General features: G+C 44.7%; 1 long non-coding RNA gene across 1 annotated transcript; it reads left to right on the top strand.

Moving 5' to 3' along the window:
• The first annotated feature begins 1,272 nt into the window (after positions 1-1,272).
• Positions 1,273-24,981, top strand: LOC106572124 (uncharacterized). The gene is made up of 2 exons (XR_001321061.2): positions 1,273-1,882; positions 24,370-24,981. It is a non-coding gene; the product is annotated as an uncharacterized lncRNA (long non-coding RNA).
• Positions 24,982-25,741: the final 760 nt, after the last annotated feature.

The raw sequence follows: 25,741 nt of genomic DNA on the forward strand, positions 1-25,741 counted from the left end.
CTGGGGCTGGCACACACACAGAGAAACACACACATAAACTGAACAACACACACCAAGCCAAGGTCTGAAAGAGAACACACTGCATCCGCTCAGAAACACTCTTGTGATCATAGAAACTATGAACAGATTGCAATGCCATATACACACTAACATAAACAGGTTTGATCAAAAAAATCATGCACCTATACACACAGACACACGCACACTGCTCATATAATGTCAGGGTCTTATCCCCCAGCTCCTCCTCTCTCTCTCTCTCTCTCTCTCCCTAAGCGTAGCCACTCCTGTCCATACCTAGCAGAGGCCCATAGTGCCACCCAATCTGCAGTGGGCCAGGGCTACAGGGGTGGGACTGGGGGGGACAGGGCAGTGGGTGGACGGCCACACACCTCTTTATTTGGGCCCGCTAAAAATACCCAGGGAGATTGGGCAGTATACAAGGGGCAGGGTGCAGGGGCTTGGGAAAGGTGGGGCTGGAAAGGTCTGGTGTGGTGTACGGTGGACTGGGATGGGCTGGGGTAGGATGGCTCTGGAACGCCAGAGTGAGGAGTCAAGGGTGATGACAGGAAGAGAACAGAAAAGGAAAAGAGGAGGGGGAGTGGAGGAGGACAGGGTAGAGTAGTCAATCGACAGAGAGGCGGATTGGAACAACCGCCCCCCAGCCACTCCACCCTGTACATCCCACTCACCCACCCCCTTTTGTCGGGACGCTCAGCACTTGACAGGCTATTTTTTGCCACGCTTCACTAAATAAGGCCAGGCAGCGTCGGGGTGCAGGCGGGCCGGTCAGGGGGGCGCATGTCTGCCGTTCCTACCTGGGTATATAAGCCCCTGGACGGTGGGGGGTTACTCCGATCACGCTGCCCTTCCATTCTCTCCCAGAGATGGTCCGTCGCGTTCTGAAGTCCACCTTTCCACTTTTCATTTCAAAATCAATGCTTATGTCTTCATCCACTCCTCCAGAGCATCGTCAGCTGACAGGGTATTGTTTTAGAAATGTTTTGCTTACTTTTTCTCTTCTCAACCCTTTTGCCTCTGAAGTCTCCCTGTGATGGGATCGACACATTCATTTTTTTGTATCCGTACTTTGGAGGTTGATACAGGCCCTGCGTTGCGGTGACCTCAGGATGTGTGGCGCTGTGGAATATAGGGGGTCAGTGTCGAGAAGGAGATGTGGGGAAATGATGGACAGCTGAGAGGTTAGAAAGGAAAATGTAATCTCTTCAATGCGCCGTTGAGGCAAAACATAGCCTCTTTCTTTCTTTCTTTCTTTCTTTCTTTCTTTCTTTCTTTCTTTCTTTCTTTCTTTCTTTCTTTCTTTCTTTCTTTCTTTCTTGCACTTATCCTGTCATCTATTGTGTCTCCTCTGCTTTCCTCACTCACTCTCTGGCGCTCTCTCACTCAGTCAGTCTTTCTCTTTCTCTCTCCCTCTCCCTCCCTCCGTCCCTCTTCTCAATTTGTCCTTCAGCTCTGTCAGCGCACAGTCCACATTCTCTGATCCCTCTATTGCAGTTTCATTAAGCTTCCTCAGTCAAACTTTGCATGGTTAGGTGGGGAGGGATGGGCAGCCGTGAGTTTGACGCATTTGAACGCCACATCATCAGGTTATAAAAAATCCTCTTATAAGAAAGGTTCAAGTCTTTTGATTTTATATAGGGCTTTTTCTTTGTACTTGCCATTGGTTCTTTTTGGTCTTTTTTTCCTCCTCTCATCCTCTTCCTCCCATCCGGTGTGAGAAAAGCAACATCTCCCATGACCCTCCTCTCCTCTCTGCATCCCTAAACTCTCCGTCGCTGATTCAGCTCCCAGGGAACAGACAGACACTCTGCCTGCAGCAGCCACACCGCACGGGCCGCCGCCCCGCCAGATCACCCTGATACCGGTACGTGCTCTATGTGTGTGGGTGCATTCAACATACTGTATGCGTATGTCTATAGTGTCTCTGTCTGTACATGCGTAGTGTGTATGCATGTGTGGGTGCATTCTGTGTCAGTCTGACAGCTCGGCTGTCTTCTCAGTGCAGTTGTTTCTGACAGTTGCTCCGACAGGGCACGGAGCGCTGAGCTGCTGTCCATTCCATCGTCCTCCTCTTGTCAAAGTTGCTTTAGTGTTATAGCAAAAAGGGTATAGCTGTAATGTGTGAACCCCAGTGGATGACTGCCATATATTCTTAAGAGAGTGGTGAAGAGGGAGTATTTTATATCTCTACAAGGTCGACGGTTATCAGAAACATTATATATAAACCAGCATGGTTCATTTTTTGCCTTTAGTTCACTTATAGTGGATTCATTTACTTCACTGTGGGTGAATTTGTTCAAATTAGCTATCATTATTGCTGTTTTTTTTCTTATTCTGAAGGACAACCGTGCAGTTTAGAATTGATTTTATAAATCAAATTAAACTTATTCACGTAATTACTTTCAATGGCTTTACTTGTTCTTGTTTTATCTAACATCCTAGCATTCACACTTCCACTGCAATAACGTCACTTTTCCCGCATCACAGCTCATCAGGAGTAATTTCTTTACACTGTCATGGATACGACTGCTTGATGGACTACTTGTGACTATGTCTGTGGTTTGAAGGAGACAGGTGTGAGGTTTTAGCGGTTGAAAGTGGGCTGATCCTGGCACTGCGGGGTTAAATGACACCAAGTGAATGTGAGCGAGGGGAGTCATGGGACCGGAATATCACAGCAGGCCCTAATGGACTATCTATAGACGGGACAGACGCATGTGTCACTCTCAGGAGAGGAGTGAGAGTAGGGAGAGATAGAGAGAGAGAGGAGGAGAAGGCGGCGAAGATGGGAGCAAGGTTCCAATCTAGGCAGACGTGTGTTTGACTCGGCTGATTTTACTCTAATACCATGGTGTCAGACACCAGATATCAGACACCAGATACCAGCAGGGGAATCAGTGGTGGTCAGCTGTCTGTCAAGCACCAGAGTGTGAGAGGTTCACAGTGACTCCTGGTCTAGTACTGAGGGAGATTGGGTGACCCAGGTGCTGCTGGAGAGACAGGCTGTTGCTGGTTGTGATACATATACAAGCAGCTGTTTGAAAGGAATCTGACCCGCTGACACGCTCTAAACGGGTTGGGTTTGAATCTCTACCTTGCCTTGTAGAACAAGACGCAGCTGTCCAACAAATATCCAATGAGGTTGGTTTCAGGATTCATTTGAATACTTGGACAGATAAACCTGCTTCTGTCTGTCCTTGTCCAGGTGTTCAGGGGCTTGAATACACAACGCTCTTCCATTAATCTGTGTTTTGACTTGTGAGCCCTCTTCAACCCTGGCGAGAGGTGTAGTGGGAAGGGTTGAGACTGTGTTTAATGGCTGGTAATGGAGTGAATACAGGACAGGGTGTGTGGATGGTGTGGGGATGTAGAAGCTGCCTTCCCTCTGTTACTATCCCAGTCCCAGGCGATAGTGATTTACACAAACCTGCCTTCCATGGTGGATGGTGCGGGGAACAGGGGAGGAAGAGAGGGATGGTAGTGGGAACAGGGGAGGAAGAGAGAGAAGGGGAAAGAAGCACTGTGATTTATGATGGAGACTTTTAGTTTAATTACTGGGAGGGCTTGGCTGATGTATGCAGCAGTCCTGTAGAAGCACAGGTCCTGCCATGGAGAGACAGGAGCGCGGAGACTCTGACAATACTGCGCAACCAGCACTTTCATACACACAGCAGATAACTGTATACAAATGCACATGCACACAGTATTTGTCTCTGGGGAATTCTATGCTTATGAGGTGAAGTACAGTGGATACATTATGCATGTGTGTGTGTAACACAATGTCAATGTAGGCTGCCCCTGTCTCTTTTCTCCTCCACCTGCTCCTCCTCCTGCTCCTCCTCCTCCTTCTCCTCCTGCTCCTCCTCCTCACTCTCACACCCATTGTCGCATTTGTGTCGCATATCCACTTACCTCTAAGAACATTGTAGATGGTGAGTTAACCCATTCACTATCGCTTCCTATTTTCTTCTGTCAGTACGTTTCGCTCTCCAGATAGTTCCTGTTTAGCCACCTAGGGTGGAAGAGTTGATGAAGTTGTACACATATTTCATTACAACATTTGCCTTTCATTAATTCAGGTAAAATAATCTGCTGAATTAGACAGCGCATTCAAATCCCCTAAAACATTGCCTATAGCTTCCTACCATCCCAGGCTTCAGTCATCCATGTCCTGTTAGGTGAATAGATAATGTCTTGTTCTCCGAGCCCCGCGATGCTCCTCCTCTGAGCGACCTCTAGGTGGGGGCTGTAATTATTTGTCATGGCTAATGGCCGCCGCTCACAAGTAAAAACGCTGGCAGTTTGGCCCCTGCCGTGGTGAAGGAGAGCATTGCATGTCGGGGTCGTAAGTCACCCGCGGTGGCGGCTGCTGCTTGTTATGGCACCTCGTTTCCACCAGAAACAGCACAGGGACTTCCTTCCTTCTCTCTCTCCCTCTTTCTCACGCCTTCTGTCTGTTTCTCTCTACCCCCTTGTCTTCTCATGTCTGTCACTGAATCAGGGTGTTTTCAAACAGTCAGCACAGAGGCCAAACTGGTCTGTAGGGAAATTCAGGCAGAGCACTGGCTGTTTACTGTATCTGTGTGTGTGTGTGTGTGTGTGTGTGTGTGTGTGTGTGTGTGTGTGTGTGTGTGTGTGTGTGTAGTCACACACACACACACACACACACACACACACACACACACATGCTCACACACACACACACACACACACACACACACACACACTGCTCACACACGGGTTCATAAACACACACACGCAAACGTGCACACACTCCTTCACCTACAGGCTCCCCGCCAATAGGATTACTTAACACCCCTCTCAGAGCCTTCATTAGAAGACTGACGTTAGCAACGGTTCAATGTATTAAAAGAACAAGTCAGCCTTTGTGCATTTGCCTATAGATGGGTATTGATCTAAAGGTACAGGGGGGTGGAGGGCTTTTCGATCAGGGAGAGAAGCTAATGGGAGGGGGCAGGGGGACTCAGGTGAATGGGGTTCTCAGGTGAAGGGCACTCTCTCACACACCCACACACACATGCGTACATGCATGCACACGCAAATGCACACACACACACATTGCACTGAGATAGACACAGAAAAAGCACACATTTACACAAATGCGGAAAAACCACATACCTTTACAGTAATGTACATATATTCGGTAGAGTTTCCTAGAAATCCCTGAGTCTGCTCACCCCAAACCTGACCATAATAGCCTGCCATTCAATCTCATCACTGTCTGCTCATCCTGCCGGGACCACATTGTTACCGGAGCTTTAGAGATCAGAAAGAGAGACAGGCAGGGAGAGGCCCGAGGGAAAGAGAGAGGAGGGGAGAGGCCCGAGGGAAAGAGAGAGGAGGGGAAAGGCCAAGGGAAAGAGAGAGGAGGGGAGAGGCAGAGGGAAAATGAGAGGAGGGGAGAGACAGAGGGAAGGAGAGAGGAGGGAAAAGGCAGAGGGAAAGAGAGAGGAGGGGAGAGACAGAGGGAAAGAGAGAGGGGAGAGGCAGAGGGAAAGAGAGAGGAGGGGAGAGGCAGAGGGAAAGAGAGAGGGGAGAGGCAGAGGGAAAGAGAGAGGAGGGGAGAGACAGAGGGAAAGAGAGAGGAGGGGAGAGACAGAGGGAAAGAGAGAGGAGGGGAGAGGCAGAGGGAAAGAGAGAGAAGGGGGAGCACAGATACACAGATACAAAGGACAGGAGTGGGTAGTGTTAAGTATAGGCTCTATATCATAGAGAGAGAGAGAAAGTAATGGACGTGTGGCAATGAGAGAGAGAGAGAGAGAGAGGGGGGGGGCGTGAGAGAGCAGTACCTGAAAAGGTGTAGACTAGTGGGACAAGAGGAGCACTGCATTGGACTAAAAGTTTGTTGTTGGAGAGAGAGAGAGAGCGAGAGAGAGAGAGAAAGGGAGGGGAGGGGAAGAGTGAGGGGAAATCGAGGGGGTTGTTAGAGAGAGTGAGGGCGAGAGTGTGTGTGTGGCTGTGTGTGAGAGAGCGAGCAAGAGAGACTGCAGAGGCAGCACCTGGGACACTGACTAAGAGGGAAGAAAAACAGGGGATGCACTTCCTCCTCATCTTCATTCTTTCTCTCCTTTTATTGCTTTACTCCTCTTTGGTGCATTGGCCCGTCTGAACCCGGGGAGACTACCTGACAGCTATCCGCTAGGTAAGCGCTAGATCTCCCTCTCTCTTCCTCCCCCTCTCTCCCCTTCTCTCTCCCTCTCTCTCTTTCTCCTCCGCTGCAGCTGCACCTCTAAGCGTGACACTCAAGGTGAATCGTGTGCCGTTCTGCGTAGCCGGTGTAAGAAACTGCTCCTTATGTCAAACTAGCACATGTTGTACTCTGCAGACCATGCAACATTTATTTATGGCAATGCAGGTTTTTTGTGTGAGAAAATGAAATTGAAAATCATGGTAATGTAAATATGAATTATTTCCTTATTAACATTAAAAATACAATATAGCCGTGTGGAAGTGGGGGATGATAAGACAGAATGTAGTTGATTCTTTTTCCTTGCGATGGGACAATTTGAGAGGTTTATCCGTGAGAAATGAGGTGTAAAATAGCACAAGGCGAAAGTCTTAATGGTGTGACCAGATAAGTAATAGAACCTCATAACGGGACAAAACGGTGGTGGCTGTGTTGTATGAGTGCCTTTCCAATATCTCTAACACTGCTCATTTATTGATTGAACTGAAACAAGTAGATTTGTTCATGTACACCACAGACTGTCAGATTCACACGAATCAATGACTTTGGGATTTCAGTGTAGGGGTGGTGGAGAGGGGAGGCTATTCTTCTCTCCTACTGGGACCCTTGTGGTGGGGAAGGGGGGCCGTCGTTGCAGGTGGGGTCGGCCTGGGACCCTGATTCAACATTTTTGCTCCTCGGGCGAGAGAGGAGAGAAGGTGGAGCGAAACCAATGCGCAAAAAGGACCATTACCTGCTTGGGGAACATACTTCTTTATATGCCCATATGAACAAGAGCAACTATGGAATGTAAAGAAGTATGTATCCCAGGTAGGGGACAAACGCAGCGCATTTGGACACAGACAAACCAGTCGAACAAGAAAAGGTTTAAATACGTAGAACTAACTAATTGACCAAGATTTGACATAATTGACTCAACAGAACCACGATCATTTATTACAGAGACCCCTGACCTTAGAAAGAGCCTGAACACTGTCTATATTTCACCTGTGTGTGTACATTCTGTCCGTGTGTGTGCTCTTGTTTTATGTTTTTATGTGCGTGTGTTCTTGTGTGTTCCTGTGTGTGTGTGTACCTGTGGATGTGTGTATCTGTGGGAGTATTTAAAGAGAAGGCATACGCAGTTTTCCGCTCCGTTCTGGTTCGGTTGAGTCCAATCCGACATGTACTGCAGAGAAGAGTACAGGAGGTGCAGCGAATCAGTCAGCACTTTTCACCTGCTCTGAATAGATTTTAGGATATTATTCATCCCATTTATTTCTACCTTTCTAAAAAGAAACAGCTGTATTTCATACTTCAGTGGTCACAGAATACTTTTTTGGGCCCTTTGATTTTTAAAAGACGTTTTAAAAAAACGGGAATCAGAACTGGTTTGTGTGTTGGGCGATGACAACTCACACAGACAGCAGTTTACAGTAAATGGTGCAGTGAACAAATGCTTACTAATGGATACCATGGGCTTCAGCAGCAGGCCAGAGAGAGGAAGGAGCTAAGACTGGGACTAAGACGCTGTAGCTCTAACACCAGATGATTGACTGTCTGTCTGATGACTGCGCATGGTCATAATGTCCGTCTGAGTTTGGCTGTAAGTAATTACACGGGTTTGGGCATACTGTAGTCACTTGGCCTGGTTTGGATGGACGGAAACAACCTCTGCTTTCTTTGAATACTGTTACCTGTGTTCTGAGCCGGGTCTGTTCTTTAAGCCTGTTTTGGGTACAGTTACCGTGCAGAACCTTATCTGGGTGTAGTTCTAATCCTTTAGCTGCTGAACTCTCTTGGACAAAGCTACAGATCCGAGTTGGTCAGAGATCTTTCAACTTCTAAAAGGACAGTAACCATTGGTGCCCCAAAGTGTTAGGAACCAGAGAGGTCACTGATTGTTCACTGGTCTGTACGGAGAGATACGTCTACCTAGCCTGCAGAGACAATCTGGATCTGAAATGCATGAAACGACACATCAGAGGTGACCTGACTGCACGCTCTCTGAGAGGTCAGTGAGTGTAGAGGATGTGTGGTGTGATGATGGGGTGGGCATAGTGTCTTTATTATGGCCTGCTGAAGGTGGATTTGTAAGGAACAGAGGGAAAGGTTGCCCTACAGATAGAGAATGATTCGAGGGAAGTGTCTGTATGGTCAGCGGTAGTATGGTCAGAGACAGAGAGGTGAGGGACAGACTGAGTGGGGGCTGGGAGAGAGCGAGAGAATGGCAGCGAGGGAGAGATAGAGAGCGCTGGAGGGGGGGAGGTGCGGCGGTGGGAATAGCGGTGAACAGGCGAGGCAGGGCTGGATTGATGATGGTGTTCTGGGCAGGGGGGTTGGGGGGGTATATTGTTCTGTCATTTGCCTGTGTCAGCAGGTGGAAGCGCTCATCAGGACATTAAATATTCAACAATGCTGACTGCGGCACCGTGCTGAGACAGCCAAAGCCAGCTGACTGGGGGGCCCACTAAACCAGCGCCGCCCGCCTGACCCACACACCACAGCCTCCCGTCAACCTGCCTGCCTGGCTGGCTGTCCGACTGGACAACCCTGTCTGGGGCTCCACAAAGGGGAGGGCAATAGGATACAGTTAAGTGTAACATTGAAAATGATGACCGGAAATACAGTACTGACTGAAGAATGTGAGCTGGTATAATACAGGCCAAAGGTGTAATGTTATGTGGTGTAATTCTGTTACATACCAATATGGCCCAATATGTCAGTGTGGTGTTATGGTGTAAATCAGTATGGCGCGGTATGATAAGTAAAGTGGTGTATCTGGGTGTCAGGCAGAGGGGCCTTGGGGGGGGGGTTATTGTGTGGGAGCTTTAATCTGTTCGTAGCAGTGTCCTGTGCTGTGCTGTGCAAGGGTGTACACTACACTACAGTACACTACAGTTCAGTACACTATAGTACACTACAGTACATTGTGTGTGATATCATGTAATAGTTAGTGCAAGCCTAGCAGTGTACTGGGTAATGTACAGTCAGGTCAAAAATTGTTGGCACCTTTGATAAAATAAATAATACAAATACAGAGCTATATATATATATATATATATATATATACATAGTATGATTTTATATCTATATCTATCTATATATATATAATATGATTGAAACAATTGCTCAGATATATATTTTGTTTAACAATGTGTCAAGACTACTGGCACTTCTGTTTTCAATACTTAGTATTTGTACTATTTATTTTACACAGTCTCTTTCGCTCATCTTTTTCAAGGGTGCCAATCATTTGGAACTTGACTGTATGTGTCTCCTCGCCTCAACACAAAGACACAGACGGGACAACTCTATTGTACTCTACATTACTCTATTGTACTCTACATTACTCTATTGTACTGTATATTACTCTATTGTATTGTATATTACTCTATTGTACTGTATATTACACTATTGTACTGTATATTACTCTATAGTTCTGGTGAACCTCCAGAACTATAGCTCAAACAGAACATCTATCTATCTGTAGGCTGGAAAACAACTCCAAGTCCTCAGGTTGCAGGGGAATGCCTACTATTGACATCACAAACAAACACCCTATCGATTCGGTTGTTATTTGTTATATCGTTCTCAGTGTATATTTTTCCGTAATGTACACATTATCTGGGGCTGGACTTTCTATAGTGAGATCATGGACATTGATATTCTATTGCTCCTAGCACTAGTGCAGTCTTGTCTATGTGGCAGATTTAAGAGGGAGAGGCCACGACCTATCCCAAAACGCATTGCCACTAACGACCCTCAATCAGTCAATAAAATGGTAACTGATAAGATATCCTGGGCGATAAAACTAAAACAGAGTATTCCAGCATGCCTCGGAGAAAGACTACACATTGTCTCTGAATATACGAACAACCCGAAATGTGGCTACCTTCTGACAACAAAGTATCAAAAGAGTAATGGCGAAAGACATACAGTACTTCAAACAGTCCTGAAAAAAAAGATGCTTCATGAATTACTCAATTACCATAGTGCTGAACCTTGTGACCTCTCCATAATTTATTTACAACGTTGAAAAGTCAATTAGTCAATCGGCCATTAAACGTCTGTTGACGAGAGACTGTGGGACGTCTGATCTGATCTAAGCACAATCAAAGTATTGATCAGCAGAGAAGAAGACACAGGCTGCATCTAAGAAAATGAATATGAAGATTTTTCATACAGGTGCAATTACAATATTACTCAAACGAAGCTCTATTAAAACACCCAACGTGTATCCTCTTATGTGGGACATCCATACCATCCAGTTGTATCCTGGCAGGGTCAGGGGCTCAGGCCTCTCTGTTGCTCCAGACTAGCCCCTCGTTTCCCCTCCCTATTCCCCGGGCCGTGCCCATCGGCCTGAACACTAGAACAGGGATCAATGCTGAGGAGGTTTGTTTCAATCAATTAAACAGACAAGTGCCTGCATTAATTTCCAATAGCCCAATCCGAACCCTGACAACTCTCTCTGTCTGCAGAAACACAGGAACTGTAGAATAGTCAAGGCGCTCTCCATTTTACATAGATATATAATGAATAACTGCATCGCTAAAATCACAGCTGGACTCCCCCCCGGAAATTATTTTAGATCATACATTTTTTTGTTGTTGTGTTTTTGTAATAATTAATGCAACATGGAACAAATCAAATGGAACAATGTGGATAGAAAACAGTTTAACTGATTATAATTGCCATAGTCTATAGTTTTGCATGTTTATGTGAAGAGGGCCTACACAGCATTATCATAGTAGCGTATAGTCCAAGTCCCCAGAACTGCCAGCTGCTTGTACTGAAGTTCAGTCCAGACCCTGGCCATTAGTTCACAATATGAACTGGCCATGCTTACTGGAAATTAACACGTGGGCTAATTAAAATTCAGCGGAGCTGTAAAGCAGGAGGAAGTAATTAAAGGAACAAGGGCACTCTGATGGAAGCATCCTCTTGTCAATGTCGGCCGGGAAATGTCTACTGCTCTACTGTTTCCTCGCCACACACACACACACACACACACACACACACACACACACACACACACACACACACACACACACACACACACACACAAGCGCGCAAACACACACACCCACATATGCGCACACAAGTGTATGCACGCAAGCACACACACACATGCGTGCGCACACACGCACGCACACACATTTGTGCGCCAGAACAATTACTACATTGCAGAGGTTTATAGTTGTCGTAATATTATCGTTACACAGATCCTCTGTTTATAAGGTCATAACATTTATAGCTTATGCTGTAATAATATGGTAATTATTGATGGAAAAGAATGACTATATTTTATCATATTAACCAAGGTAACTAGGATTATACAATTGCAAATTAAATGTTTCCCAAAAGTGATTATGTTCCAGAACTGACTTTACTTGACATTTTAACTTCAAACAATGTTTTGTTATTAAGAACTGTCAAAAAAATTATGACACGGTCATATGCTAGATCTTTTTCTCATTCATAAACCTCACCATCCTCTGCAACATAGGACTATGTAAAATAACACTGCCAAAGGGGGAATAGTATTTCTCAGAGGCAATATGAGATTCAGCAATGTGCCTGGACACCTTTGTTATACTGTCTATGGTTGTAACAAAATAGAGCCAGAATAGAGCGAGAATACAGCTAGAACATAGCCAGAATATAGCCAGAATATAGCCAGAACATAGCCAGGACATAGCCAGAATATAGCCAGAATATAGCCACAACATAGCCAGAACATAGCCAGAACATAGCCAGAATATAGCCAGAACATAGCCAGAACATAGCCAGAATATAGCCAGAATATAGCCAGGACATAGCCAGGACATAGCCAGGACATAGCCAGAATATAGCCAGAATATAGCCAGAACATAGCCAGAACATAGCCAGAATATAGCCAGAATATAGCCAGAACATAGCCAGGACATAGCCAGAACATAGCCAGAATATAGCCAAAACATTGCCAGAATAAAACGTAAGAATATAAATGAATGGCAAAAGCAGGACAAGGGCAACCTAACCTACTTCAAGTGGAGCCTAGCACAGTTGTGTCTGAGTGTATGTACACTTTAACTTAGTGTTTGCTTGTTCTTGTGATTGTCTGTTTCAGGATGTGTGTGTGCACGCGTGTGTACGCGCCCATGCTTGTGCATGCATGATGTGTGTGGGTTTTCTCTGTGTGTGTGTGGCCTAGCGTATCGTCCTGCTGGTCCCCTATAAGCGGGGTGTAATTGGGAGCAGCAGCAGTGTGTGTAGCGCTGCAGACAGGGTGTCAGGCCAGCTGTGGAGCAAGAGAAGAGGAGGAGAGGAGAGGAGGAGTGGCAGGTGAGAGGAGGAGACACGGCAGGCACAGAGGAGGACCGGAGAAGAAACTATCCCTGATTAAACAATGCTTTAAGTGAACATACATCTCAGGGTGAGAGGAGTGCGACACCAGGGAGAGTTAGCAATACACTGACACAGCAAGCTGGAACAGCTAAGAACTGGGACTGCTGGGGAGAAACAATGAAAGAGAGAAACAGGAGAAAGAAGGTAGAAAGAGAGCAGGGAGAGGAGAGGAAGAGAGGAAATTGGAGAGGGACGGGTGAAAATGGAAAAGATGGGGATGAGAGAGAAGGAGGAAACGAGCGAACGAGAGAGGAGAGGGAGTTGGAAAGAAGCCAGGGGAGTGTGTGTGTGAGAGAGAGAGAGCCAGCGGACTAAAAATGAGTCCCTAAAACACATAAAGAGTTATGTCTTCTGAGCTGTTTCAGCAGCCGCTGGGTGGTTTGAAATAATTGCTCCTCTTTTCGCGGGAAAACTATTACAATGTCATGGTCAGATTATTATCTGTAATGGTAGGAATGTAAAGTGGTAGAATGTGCATGGGCTCAGTGTTATTAGCAGCAGCAGCAGTAGTAACAGTGGGAGTAGTATTAACTTGAGTGGGAAGGAGAGCAGTTTGAGTTATTTGCATGATTACTGTCCGGACCCTACTGATCTGCCTGTGGCCTGCTGGCCAGCCAGATAGACAGACAGCCAGGCTGAGGGGCTCATTAGTGGGGAAATACAGAGATTGTGTGGCTATGTAATGGGAGCAATAGGAAACACCGGTCTGGAGCAGAGCCGAGCAGCAAGCCAAGTGCCCAAGGTCCCTGAAGGACACTTGAAGGTAAGGGGAAGGACTGTAGGGTAGGAGAGAAACCAGAGAGCAGAGCTAGGAGGAATAGAGGGGAAAACATGAACTCACACAGGATGGGTTAAATTAGAGACCACTCGAGAGTACTGCAGTGGTGCATGTGCCAATAGAATTCTTGGGATAATGTGTATTTGTGTTTGCTTCAATTATGTATATTGTGGGAGAAGGTTTATAAAGAACCAAAGAACCAGAACCAAACCTATAATTCAATCAAATATTTTTCAGTTACACTCAAACAGATTGAAAGCTGTTGGAATTGCTCTGTCAATAGGTAGCTAACGCAACATCGGACTTGATCTTCTCCCCTCATTTATACGTATACCTTACCTTGATAAGAACTAGTCTCATTTATACGTATACCTTACCTTGATAAGAACTAGTCTCATTTATACGTATACCTTACCTTGATAAGAACTAGTCTCATTTATACGTATACCTTACCTTGATAAGAACTAGTCTCATTTATACGTATACCTTACCTTGATAAGAACTAGTCTCATTTATACGTATACCTTACCTTGATAAGAACTAGTCTCATTTATACGTATACCTTACCTTGATAAGAACTAGTCTCATTTATACGTATACCTTACCTTGATAAGAACTAGTCTCATTTATACGTATACCTTACCTTGATAAGAACTAGTCTCAAGTGGCTGACTTCTTTCTTCGCCTTATCATACAGTACTCTGTCTCAAGGCAATCCAGAATTGCTGATTTGAATCACCTTGCCTCTCCTCCCTCTCATGTACAGCTTTAGAAGACAAGGGGAGATTAAATGCAATGGATTCAAATCTATTCGATGGCCTTACTGGGTTCATCCTCTATTGCCTTTTGTTTCTGGGTGACACCAGTTAAACACAGCACATTTAATACAACCTCTTTCTCTTTAGAGAGACGTGCAGGGGACTGTTGGGCTGACAAAGGGCTGTCCGACACTCACAACAGAGAGCGTGTCAGCCAGCATATTCTTCCGCCTGAGCTCCTTTCTGAGTTTAACTGCATTGGAATTTTGTTTGGCGGCTGAGTGTATATCAAGCGATGCTTTGTGAGCCTGCCGGTGATGGTGATGAAAGCATGGCTAAAATATCTAAGTGGTCGTACTTCGTTAAGGGAGGGGTGGGAGCGATGGTGGGAGAGGTGAGGGGGGGGCTGGAGGGGGCAGTAGGATCGTGCATGTGGTAAGAATCAGTCTGCATAAGGTAAGCATAGGGAGAGAGGGAGAGGGAGAGAGAGAGAGAGATGTGAAGATGGGTCTGCTCTGCTGCAGTTTGGCAGCCAGTTGTAATGCGTATGTATGACATCATTCTCTGACAAAGTGCGGGAACGTCATCAAATCAAAGGTGGTTTTCTGTTAAATGTAGAGTACAGATGTCTGATGCTTTTATGGAATTCCAGTAGTCCTTCACCTCCACATTCATTTTTTTTTATGTCACTGCCCTGTCTGCCTCTCTCTGGCTTTCGCTCTTTGTGCTGGTGAGTTAAGAGCCTGACCCGGGTACTGTTATCATGGTTATTAGGAGTTGAGTGGATCCATTACTTCCTCTGCTCTGCTGTGTCTGAGTGGCAAGGGGAAAGGCAGCCTTCCGCTGAGGTTAACCAGGGCGAGTCCCAGACCCGGCTATCGTCCCGGCCTCAGAACAGCGGTGACGACGCAGCCCGAGATTTGCCTTTAACGGCACCGTCTGTCCCTCTCCCTGAGCCGTAAATAATTTTACTGCAGGAAGGTGCAGGTTAAAATCAGCCGCGCCGCAAAAGAGAGGCTCAGCGCTCTCATCTCAGACTGTCAAGGCCAACAAGACAAATGGCGTGTCCAAGAGTAAACTGCTTTAAAGCAAATATATAGCCCAATAACTACATGTACTTTATTTTTGTTGTTTTTAAGCGTCTTTGAGATTCACCGTATGATGAAAAGCTCTAAGTAAAATAAATATTTTTTTATTTCTTTTTTAAGCAACATTACATTAACCCTAACACAACGTAGCAGGCTTAAAATAAATGCCTGAAACTAGATCCCCTACACACTGGTTTTGACGAGAAAGAAAACAACTGGAGGGGGAGGTTCTCTTCTGCACTCTTCAACCAATCCAGTAAATGTGGAGGAGGAGTTAAGATGGAGTGTCATCTTGTTAACGTCCAAAAGCAGTAGTCACCTCGAAGGCTTTCTTTCCATTTCGGTTGTTGGGGACTCGGCAGAGGCTAACATTGACCCAGAACTGAGAGGCTTTTTAAGTCCCAACCCAGTCACACACAGGATGCGCAGGAGAAGAGAAATAATCAAACCCAATTTACATCTGGTGGCTCTATGCAAAGACACACAGATAGAGATAAAGAGGGCGGGAGGGCAAGGAAATAATTAAATATATAATCTAAATTGCTATTGATTCTTTAAAGGGTGTTGCCGTTAGATTAAAAGGTTAAGAAATAAAACCGCTTTGAGGATTAAATCATTCCGAAGTAAAATCAAGACTGAGGAATTAAACAAGGCAATAATCACAGAGTATCCCTCTCACCGAGTAGAGCTTTAATTATGTCATATAAAGTCGTTAGACACAGTCAGGAAAGGATACTGCGTATCAACAAACTATGGAACAATATAGAACATGTCTGTTGTGTAAACTAGGCCTATGGAGTGTAAACTATACAGTACAGACGCAAGGTCAGTCAGGTTTTCTGTCATTTTTTATCTTTGTGAGGGAAGAGAAGCCGGCCGACCTGAGAGGATAAAGGATCCTGTTACAATACCGATTCCTTCCCTGATCAACCAATCAGGAAAGGGAATAGTGCTGAGTCAGGGCCTGGGTGTTGCTCTGCTCACGTCCGAATGCAGGGGAGAGGAGCCAGCACACCACCGCACTGCACTGCAGCAGCACTCCCACCTCTCTCTCCCCTGACACCAGGGGGCCTCAGCTGGGGAGACCACCAAACTACCAACGCCAGGCTTCAATGGCTGGGAAGGCCTTGGGCTCGACCCTTGCTCTAAGAACAGGGAACTGTGACCACATCTGGTCCTTCCAATTGTCCCTATCCTCCAGTGTACACTCTTAGAAAAAAAGGGTTCCAAAAGGGTTCTGCAACTGTCCCCATAGGAGAACCCTTTTTGGTTCCATGTAGAACCGTTTTTGGTTCCAGGTAGAACTCTTTTGGGTTCAATGTAGAACCCTCTGTGTAAAGGGTTCTACATGGAACCCAAAAGGGTTCTACCTGGAACCAAAATAGGTTATTACAAGGGTTCCCCTATGGGGACAGCCGAAGAACCCTTTTTGGTTCTAGAAAGCACAATTGTTGCTCACACACAACACAACACATCCCCAATTCTTCCGTTTAAGTAGATAATTAGTAGAAGTAAATAAAGGCTGTGTAGATAAAGTTTACGGTCTGAGCAGAGGTCAAGTGGTTTCATTACTGGGAGTGAATTAGCCTCATTAACCAGAGGACTGATTGACATCTTCCCCAGAACCTGCTGTCACGGGCCTTCCATTAACAATGACTGGGGCACAGCACAGTGTACCACAGTGTACAACACTGACATAGATCAGCGGGAAAAAACACGGTCACACTCAAATCCCGCGTTTCTGCTGAGCTGTCTCCCACAGTCTCTACCTCTAGGGTAGTGAACTCACACCTTTTTTTGGAGTCATGAATGGATGATTGCCATGATTTTACATGAGTGATTTTTTTTCTGTCACAAGGTAGTATTTTATACTGCTGTACATCTCTGTCAGTTTGAGTTACTTGTGTTTGGCTGGTCCAGACCGGCATTCCCAGGGCTCCGCTATGTTCAATGGCAGTGGTGTAAAGTACTAAAGTAAAAAATACTTTAAACTACTACTTAAGTAGTTTTTGGGGGTATCTATACTTTACTATATATATTGTTGACAACCCTAACCCTAACCCTAACCCTTTTATTCCACTACATTCATAAAGAAAATATGTACTTTTTCCACAATATATTTTCCCTGACACCCAAAAGTACTAATTACAGTTTGACCTCATAGCAGGACAGGAAAATGGTCCAATTCACACACTTATCAAGAGAACATCCGTGGTCATGCCTACTTCCTCTGATCTGATACTTAAGTATATTTAAAACCAAATACTTTTAGACATTTACTCAAGTAATATTTTAATGGGTGACTTTCACTTCATTTTCTATTACTCAAGTAAGCCGTCATTGTAAATAAGAATTTGTTCTTAACTGACTTGCCTAGTTAAATAAAGGATACATTTAAAAAAAAAAATGTTTACAAAAAATGACAATTGGTCACTGAATCTGTGGTGGCACTAGAGGGCAGAGAGTAAGAGCAGCACGCGGCCTTGCACAATGTGGATGTGACAGGAAGTGATGCATTTTGATGGACCCCAGCCCTTTGGCCCACCAGCTCTCCAGACCAGAGGGGAGGGAAGGGAGAGGTGTAGTGTCATTCAACAGGCCAGCTGCCTGAGAACCACTCAGAGCTCACTTGTCCAGATAAGGAGAGAGAGAGAGAGCCGAGTGAAATGGTTGACAGGAACAGAGGGGCAGAGAGAGAGAGAGAGAGAGAGAGAGAGAGAGAGAGAGAGAGAGAGCAAGAGAGAGAGAGAGGGAGCAAGAGAGAGAGAGAGAAAGAGCAAGAGAGAGCGAGAGAGAGAGCAAGAGAGAGAGAGAGAATTGTGACAGAGAGGGGAGTGATAAAGAGAGAGCAAGAGAGCAAGAGAGCAAGAGAGAGTGACGGACAGACCATTCTGTGCATCTAAAATAAAAATAAAGATAATATTGAAGCAAAGTGACAGGCTGTGCAGTGGGACAGGGTTCAGTGTCAGACCCTCTTTAGGGCTATACATAGTCTCATCAGCAGTTGCCCCTTACACCACCTGTACACAGTTCCCTCCAACCCCTCCCTACCCCTCCCTACCCCTCCCTCCAGGGTCCAGCTGTCCCAAACCCTGATCCCTCCTTCCCATCTCCAATATAAGGGCAGGAATGCAGGGCCGAGCAGGTTCCCAGAATAGACACAAGCATCCAGTCCGACTAAAAGCAGCCAGACTGATAGAGGGCACACCGCACACACGCGCGCGCACACACACACACACACACACACACACACACACACACACACACACACACACACACACACACACACACACACACAAACACACACTCTCCTCCTGATTCCTCACAAAAGTATGCATATAGGCGCTGCATACACACACGTACAGTACAGTTGCCTACACACACACCCATACGTCTCAAGACAAGCGCGCCTTCTAAGCCTGTCTATTTGCGTGTTACAATTTGCATTTGAGTAGAGGAGGTGTTGAGAGGTGAGCATTTGGCTCGACTACTAATTACAATTTATGCCTGGAGAATATGACACCTCGAATATCATCACTTTACTGTGTACTTTCTAAGGAACAGCCAAAGGACATCACCCGGCTGCCACACAATTAATCAATCTCATCACCTTTACCTGGAGAAGTACAGATGACTTTATAAATACCTGTCTATATGAGCTAAACGGATGTGTGTTTTTAAGGGGGAAAACATATGGAGGGAAAGATTTTAATGAGAAGCAGGAAAGTGTACCAGAGGGATTCTGTCTCTAATCTATAGAAAGCCCTTGTGTGAAAAGGATTTCATGCAAAGCAATTTTCTCCTCTTAACTCAAGTACACCCAGAATACACTCCCTTGGTCTAAATCACACGCACGCACGCACGCACGCACGCACGCACGCACGCACGCACGCACACACACACACACACACACACACACACACACACACACACACACACACACACACACACACACACACACATACCTCCACATACCTCACAAATGACAGGCTACTTTGACACTGACAAACTGAGTATCTGAGATCAATAAAAACGACCTTGTCTTCAGTCCATCAATAGCCTAGACCTAGGTGTGTGGAGACACAAATTATACAATATGAGTCGGAAAATATAGTCCTAAAAAGCATTCCAGTTTCACTGACTCACCACCCCATGATGCTCAGCTCACTCACCCGCGAAGCTTTTCTCTCTCTTGTTTTATTTGGTAAAACAACACTGTTCGCTCATTAGGCCTATTTGGAAGTTGATAACTTGTTAGCCTACAGACAGATTAGTCTTCTATTTTCAGCAGGATCCATTTGATTGCCAACCTGTATTTTTTTCCCGCGATTGTATTTGAAATATTGCGAAAGGCCTGTTTTGGCTGCTTGCTGTTCATTGACAGATTTTCCGCACCTAGGCATGCCTCGTGATTAGGCTACACACAGCAAAAAAATAAATAATATAATAATATTGATCATCTGTGGCTAAATTATAGGCCTACTCCTAGTGTAGTATTCGGAATTATTTCATTTATTTCAACAACAACAAAAAAGACAGCAGTAATTCTATAACTCTGGCAAATGTATTTCAATTTATCAGGGGTGCTGCGATTCAGGGCAGTCATTCATTTCGATTCCGGTCCGAGTCCGACACCCGATTCAGATCCGATTGAATCAGTTCCGGCCCCCCGGAAGAGGGCCGCTTCTGGGCCGATTCCTCATTGCTAGCTGGGGCGGCACCTCCAGACTCCTTCGCGCGGGTATGATTCTATAAGGAAATAAATGATGAAGTGCAACGCTGGAGAGTTGAGAGCTGCAAGCTCATGTCGATCAGAGTAGAGAGAGAGAGAGATATCACAGAAAGTGAATCTCATTCTAGTTCTGTGCGATATACTGGCGCGCTTCTCCCTCTCACCACAGCAATGGCCACGCATTAGTCTATATAGGCTACAATGTCGCGCAAATCATAAACCCGGGCCTGCCCAACACCAGTCAATTATCAGGCACGTTTCCACTTTACGTTGTTTAGAGGGCAGCCAGGAGAATTACAGAGGAGTCAACTTGAATTAGCCTAACTCTGATTGCTTTTATTATAATTTTTACATCACAAACAGTGACAATTATTTTTCATGCCACGAGAGGTACCGGATCCTGGAACATGGATTCCGTAAAGAAGCACTCCAAAACAGAGTTGCTGGGATACCGCTCAAATTAAGCACTGCTAGTTTCCCTCGATCATGTTTAGTACTTACTATAGAATGTTGAATACTGTAGAATACTACAGTAAATACTACAGTATTACCTGAAGAAAAAAAACACTGTAGTAAATACTACAGTAATATCTGGAAAAACACTCCAGTTGCCAATAATATTACACTTTTTTTAACATTTCCCCACCCCCTATCTCAATTTGTGCCACACATAAGTGACAAATCTACATGCCAAGTGTAGACCATATTGTGTTCCCTAAAGAGCAGAAGTGCTACCTAACTACAGATTATGGAAAATATGCTATTTTAGTATTTCTCCAGTAGGTTTCCTGAAGGAGAAAGCCTCCATTTCTATGTCAAAGATAATCAAACAAAAACACTATAGTAAATATTACAGTAATGTCTTCAAAAACACTACAGTAAATACCACAGTATAGTACAGTCCCCTAAAAACACTACGTTAATTAGTATAGTAAAGTCAGCAAAACCACTACAGTGAATACTATAGTATTTAACCATAGTTATTTTACTACAGTATTGAACTGTAAATACAACAGTAAACTACATTATACTACAGTAAAAACTAATTTGGTCCGCAAAAACAGTACAGTGAATACTATAGTAAAGTCAGCAAAAACAGTACAGTGAATACTATAGTATTTATACCATAGTATACTATAGTATTTTTTTTATGTGGCCACATTCTGCAGTGCTGTACGGTGCAGTAGAGATATAACAAAAGCAGCTCGGGGACAGGTAGAATTCAGGCCATACCTCAGTGTCCTTCTAAGTGTGCTACTCTCCTCTCCTCGGTTGTCACTAGTTACTACAGCCACAAAGTCATAAACATGCCTATTTAAACAATTTATCTTCTTAAAATGTGATTTTAAACCGAACCCTAACCCTAACCTTAACCACACTGCAAACCTTATGTCTAACCCTAACCTTAAATTCAGACCAAAAATCACATTTTTGTTTTAATTCATTTTTACCATATAGACACTTTTGACTTTGTGTTTGTGCTATGTAGTGGGAACTTCTGCTCCTCTCCTCTTATCCTCTCTCCTCCTCTCTTCTCATCTCCTCTCCCAGCCAAGGAAGTGTCTCCCTCATCAATTCACCGGGCTCTCAGGTGACAAGTTTGTGTTGCTCTTTAGCTCGTCCGCCTGTTCTTTAATCATTCATTTTTTTTACATTTGATTTGTGTTGCAGTTCGTGTCGCTGTTGTTATCTTCACGTGGGGACAGCTGGGGAACAGCGTTGACATCTTAATCGACCTGTTAAAGTCCTGTTCTGTAGAAGCCTAACCAAGCCCTGGTAGCAATAGGTGCAGTACACGTTGTAGTCACATTCACATTCAGGTTAGCACTTTGAGGTGTCAGTGAGTTACAGTGCGACAAGGTGTACCACTTTGTTCAGCGTTTATCCTGAAATGATTTAGATGTTACTTTCTGGTTTTGAACGTGACCTGGTTTTGAACGTGACCTGGTTTTGAATGTTAGAGGTCATATCTGAGAATGTAGAGTAACTACTGATGTTGGTGATACTGGGATAGGAACCCAGCTGTGTGTATGTGTGAGTCTGAGTGTGACTTTGTGTATTCATGCATGCATGTATGTTAATACTTAGATATGAGTGTGCATCCCATACTATGTCCGCAAGATACTGTACCTACATATCTCCCTGTGGACAAGCATCCGAGAGAAAGAGAAGAGAAGGAGTGGGAAGATATAAAGGCTGCATTTAGACAGGGAGCCCAGTTCTGATATTTGTTCCACTACTTGGTCTTTTGACCAATCACATCAGATCTTTTCACAGCAGATCTTTTTCAGAGCTGATCTGATTGGTCAAAAGACCAATTAGTGAAAACAAGATCAGAACTGGGCTGCCTGTCTAGATGTAGCCTTAGAAACACACATTGGAGAGACTGAGCAGTATGCTGAGCAGTATGCTGCATTTGTAGCTACATTGGCTTTCTGATGGGATGAGAGATAGACTAGGGATTGGTGAAGTTGTCAAGGTATAAGGAGGAAAGATGTCAAGAGGAATGATAGTACGGGACTAAATATCATGATAATGTTATCCTCCGAAACTTGGCATTAAAAACACTTTTACTATCAATGGCTCATTTTGTGGAGGCAGGAGTCTGTTGCGGGTGTGAAGTGGTTTACTTCCTAATAGCTAAATGATCAGCTAAAGCTAATTGAACAAGAATATGAGTGAGTTGCACCAAAGGCAAGCAGCACACAGTTAGCGGGTGGCTGAGTACACTGGGGCAGGTTATACACTGAGGGACAACATCGCCCTGAAGGAGAAATGATAGAGAAATGATAGACACAATAAAGAAATGAAGGTACAAAAGATGTGGTAGTTAGGGAGGGAGAGGTAGACATAGAGATCAAGAAAGTAGACACAAGAAAGGATGGAGATGGAGGGAGAAGGAGTAAATGTGAGAGAGCAAGAGAGAGATAGAAGAGGGAGAGAGAGAGAGCGGGGATATGGGGAGAGAGAGGGAGGAGAGAGTGAGGAAGAGAAGGGGAGAAAGTTGTGGAGAGAAAGAGGGGAGAGGGAAACAGAGAGAAAGAAAGAGGGAGGGGGATTGAGAGAGATGCTCTGTAGAGGTCAATGGGAGTTAATTCCTGAGGTGTCGAATCCTGGAGGTTCATTAGCAGTATTGACAAGCCTGTGATAAATTAATTGTTCTCTCAAGTTTGTCTGCAGTTTATATGCACTCACCTCCTGTTTTCTCTTACATGCAAAAAAAGTGAGGGTTCCTCAAAGGTTCTATGTGGAACCATACTGACCAAAATAACTATTTGAGCCCTTCAATTGTTCTTTGCAGTTTAAAAAAGGGTTCTTTCCTCTTTTGGTGATAATTATTAGAATATTTTGGTGCGTGGTTTGCGCACAGCTCTTTTTGTGCAACCGTGAGTGTGTCATTCCAGTTGATCTAATCTGTAATGTTATAATAGTACAAATGACCATGGCCGGTGACGTTGTCTTGTGAAGACTCACGTATGGTCTTGTGTCAATTGAGAAAGGTTGACTAAGTCAGTAGTTTTCAATTCTCTCCTCAGGGTCCCCAAGCTGTTCCAGAGCTAGCACACCTGATTCAACTATAATAAAACCTATAGAATTGTAACAATATAATATAGCTATTAAACCAGAAAAAAACAGTATGGTTCTACAAAGAACCTTTGAGATTGAGAAAGGTTCTTTATGGAACCATTCTCCATAAAGGTTCTAGAAATAAAAAAATGGGATTTAAAAAATCATAAAAAACATTAAAAATGGGATTTAACCGTAGCGCAACCCTTTTTGATGCTATACCCCTGGGCACATGTTTTGGTTTTTGCCCTAGCACTACACAGCTGATTCAAATAACCAACTCATCATCAAGCTTTGATTATTTTCATCAGCTGAGTAGTGCTAGAGCAAAAACCAAAATGTGCACCAAGGGGGGCCCCAGGACCAACTTTTTTAATGGTTCTTTATAGATCCTTTGGAAGGGGATCTTTATAGCACCATAGAGGTTCCATTTAGAACCTTATTAGCATGGTTCTTATAGAACCTTCAAAAAAAGTTTCCATATAGCACCGAAAAGGGTTCTGCTATGATTACAAGCCACACAACCCTTATTTGGCACTTTATAGTACCATTTGTTTTTTGTGTGTAGGGCCCCACTCCAATCTCCTTTGTTCTCTTTCTCCTCTTCACCTCCTCCTCCTCTCCTTTTCTCTGCTCTGTAACTGCCATAATTATTTTCTCTGTTCCCTCCTACCCTCTTGTTACTCCATGCAGGCCTAGGAATTCATACAATGGCATCGTTTTCTCCAATATCAGTTCTTTGTCTGAGTGCTTTCTATGTGGATGTGCATTTGATCGTAACAATTCCACAACAACATGTGTCTGTCAATGAGCTCATCCTTTCCTCCTTTCTGTTACCTCTCATCCAGGACTCTGAAGCTGTCCCACCTCCTCAGACCATACTGTAGGACTTCACACCAAAAATGCTTTGCTAAAGCTGGTAAAATGGAACCAAATCAACTGTTCAATGGATTTGGTCCCCTTCAACCAGCTGTAGCTGTGCATTGATCACTCCGGATCACTGAAGAGTGGGACCAAGAATGGTTGACAGACACACCAAGACTCCATCTGACTCACTGACCTGAGAACAGGGCTCACCAGAGGGAATCTGGCAGAGACACTGTGTCAGGAATGGACACACTGATCCAGGAGCAGAAAAGCCCAACTGAACCTTCAGACCACAACTGGGTAGGCTGCAAGTAGGAATGAATATTTTGTACACCAGAAGGGATATAGATTTTTTTGCAATAAAAAATAGTCCAGGTAATTACTTATTTAGTGAGTCAGCGTTTTTGCCATAACTATGTATTGTAATGTTTTACAGTCGATATTGTTGCTATCCTTTGTAACTGACTGTACTGGAAGGGAAAGGAGAAGGGGGATGTGGGGTTGGTAAATAAGTGAAGCAAACGGTTGTCTCTCTCTCTTTGACTCTTAATGCAGACGTCTGATCAATAAAAACCCATCCTGAAGTCCATAAACTGCTGAAGTGGTCTTTACTTTTAAGTGTGATCTTACTGAGGAGTGTGGGGGGAGGAGAAAGAGGAGGGAGATAGTGGGGGAAAGGATACACTGGTGGTGGGGAAGGATGGGTATGAAAGAAAAGAGGGGAGAGGATTAGAAGAATGAACTAGATGGTTGATTACACTAATAGAAATAGGAGTCAAACACACCATAGAAACATGCTGAGAGGTTAAATGTTGCTTCCCCAATTAAACACAGGAGCACGACCACAAGACTTGACCTTGGAAAGGGAAAGGAACGTGGTTACCACATGTCCACATCTACAGTACCTATCAGACTCGCTACAAACATTCCTCTATAATTATTCACATAATCTGCCTCCATAGAGTCCATCAGTATGTCTCTCTGTGTCGCTGTCTGTTACCGTGGTATGTTAACCTGTTGCCCCTGGTTAAAACCACACCCACCCACCCACTTCATCTCCTCTTCTCCCCGCTCCTCTCCTCTATATCTCTGGGCCTGGAGGTGTCCTCTGTGTCTCCATATCTCTGGGCCTGTGGAGATATCCTCTCTCCGGGTCTCTATATCTCTGGGCATGTGGAGCTGTCCTCTCCTCTGTGTCTCTATATTTCTCTGGACCTGTGGATGTGTCCTCTCCTCTGTGTCTCTATATCTCTGGACCTGTGGATGCGTCCTCTCTCTGTCTCTCTATATCTCTGGACCTGTGGATGTGTTCTCTCCTCTGTCTCTATATCTCTGGACCTGTGGATGCGTCCT

The sequence above is a fragment of the Salmo salar genome, chromosome ssa15, assembly GCF_905237065.1.
Source record: "Salmo salar chromosome ssa15, Ssal_v3.1, whole genome shotgun sequence".
In the NCBI taxonomy this organism is placed as follows: Eukaryota; Metazoa; Chordata; class Actinopteri; order Salmoniformes; family Salmonidae; genus Salmo; species Salmo salar.